This window comes from Pundamilia nyererei, unplaced genomic scaffold (assembly GCF_000239375.1).
Source record: "Pundamilia nyererei isolate P.nyererei 1_Seehausen unplaced genomic scaffold, PunNye1.0 scaffold00028, whole genome shotgun sequence".
NCBI lineage: Eukaryota > Metazoa > Chordata > Actinopteri > Cichliformes > Cichlidae > Pundamilia > Pundamilia nyererei.
The window spans coordinates 4,982,863-4,985,184 of NW_005187429.1; the positions used below are offsets into that span (position 1 = coordinate 4,982,863).

The 2,322-nt window shown below is 41.4% G+C and overlaps 1 protein-coding gene across 8 annotated transcripts in view; it reads right to left on the reverse strand.

Moving 5' to 3' along the window:
• Positions 1-2,322, reverse strand: part of ptk2aa (protein tyrosine kinase 2aa) — a 64,147-nt gene that overhangs the window by 17,629 nt on the left and 44,196 nt on the right. The window lies entirely within an intron of this gene.

The following is a 2,322-nucleotide window of genomic DNA, read 5'->3' on the forward strand; positions in this document are numbered from 1 at the left end:
CACACACACACACACACACACACACACACACACACACACACACACACAAAAACACTTGGCGGATAGCGTCAGCTGAGCATGTGTTGTGAATATCTGTCTGTGTGAGAGCAGCTGGTTTGCAGGGAGGGACTTACTGTGGTGGCGGTAGAGGAGAAGGAGGAGGAGGAGGTAAAGAAAAGTAAAAGAGATGAGATGAAGACACAAAGCAGGGACAAACAGAAAATGAAAGGCAAAACAGTAAGGAGACTAGTTGAAAACTCAGTGAAGAGGAAGAAGCATTGAGGGAGAAATGCACAGAAGAGGAAGGAGCAATGTTGGGTCTAGCTGTCATGGGAGCAGATGGTAGTATTTAGGGTGAAATCTGTGCAGAATCAGACAGATAGCCAGAGAGAGAAGAGAGCCAGGAGGAAGAAGAAGAAGAAGAAAGACGGGGAAACATGGACCGAGTCGATCCTAACCAGATGGCGGCGTTTAAAATAAAATCAGTGTGCAGACTCAGCTGTTGGAAACAAGAGTCAAACATCTGCTGTCCTGCTCCCCTCGCAGCTCTGCTCGGGATTTATCAGGGACTGTGGGAAATGTGTTCCTAAATTTAATCAAAAATCCTTTTCTAAAGCCTGTGGCTGCTTTTCTCAGGAAAAGTCTCTGAAGCCAGACTTGTAGAGGAACTACGGGCTAGCTGCATAGTCATTTTAAATATGGCGGGCCAAACAATACACCGGATGGTTGACAACATAAACTGCACTTATTTTGTTTTATATTGTGGAACGTGTATATTTGCTCAGAGTCGCATAATGTGATTGATAAAAACTCTGATATTTGTGTGGTTAGCTGTTAGCTTTACATAAAACACAGAATCTAGGGGGGGGGGGAACACCTATCCTGACTCTGTCCAAGAACTTAAAACGTCCACGACAGATTGGAGAAGGTTTCCAAATGATTGCTGTCTAATTTATAAACACAGATTGCTAGCATACTGCAATCAATCAGAGTCAGTATGTGTGCAATATGTGGAATATGTCCCTTGTCTTTGCAACAGGGGCCTCCACTGGCTCTAGTTATAATCCTATATAAAAACAAGCTTGCTGAGCGCTCGTGTTACTTTACAGTTAAATTGCTCTCCTGCAACAACTAGAACACTCTTTGTGGAGAAATTTCTGTTTCAATCTTGAATCTTGCAGTTCTTGCTGTGCTGTGAATGTAAGTAGCACATTCACAGTCTACATTAATACTGTGGAATGTAAGTGTGAATTAATAACAGTTAAATATGAATAAATTTCTCTGTGTGTGTGTGTCAACACCAACAGATTTTTAACTTTTACCAGTTTATCACCATGTTGTTACTAATAACCTACCAGCTTGACCACATTCAATCTCAAACTGACAGCAAATGCGCCAAAATCTCTTGGAAAGCAGCAGCCGACTACAAGTGGCTGCAGACTTGATCCGCATCTTCGAAGCACCCATTTCAAAGGCAATGAGATTGCTTGCTCATTGGACACAATTGCAATAATTTTGGGCATGCCGCGGTTTTCAACCACTGTTTTCCCTTGTGTGACTGTAGTACAAACGTCATTGTTACTGCTATTATAGAACACATTTCCCTATTTTTGCAAGATGCTAAAAAAAACCTTTTAATTAAACAGGCATCCATTTATTTAACCATTGCTACGCATGACTTATATTTCACAAGAGGGGAACGAAACAACATTTAGAGGCTTATTAAAAGCATCTTGATTTGATCATTAGATAAACTGTTGGGCAAAAGCTGATTCTGAGTCGTTGATTTAAAAAAAATGTACTAACAGAATACCTGTTCATTTTTGCATTTTACTTTTTTTCTTCACGTTTTTACATGTACAAAAATCCAATAAAATCCAGTTGGGGATAGAAGCTACACTCTAGTTTTTTGAGTATTTTGTGTAGCTTGCATAAATAGTCTGAGTCTATGAAAGAAATGGTTTTAGTTTTTACTAAGAGGTCACTCTGTATCACTCTGCATATTAAACCCCAGTGTGGTTTGGGATGTGTTCTACAGAAACAACCCTTTCTAAGCTTGAGAGGCCTAACTCTGCATTTCAGCTTTCGGTAGAGAGGGAATTTGTGTGTATGTGTGCGATCTAGCTGGCCCATTATAGCCAGGAATGCACCCGCTCTCGAATCCAGCAAGCCTCTCCCAACTCCACTCCGTGAGTGTGCAAGTGTGTGCATGAACGCGCAAGAGTACACGTGTGCACGATTTTGCATATGTGTAGCCAATTGTGTGTGTGTGTGTGTGTGTGTGTGTGTGTGTGTGTGTGTGTGTGTGTGTGTGTGTGTGTG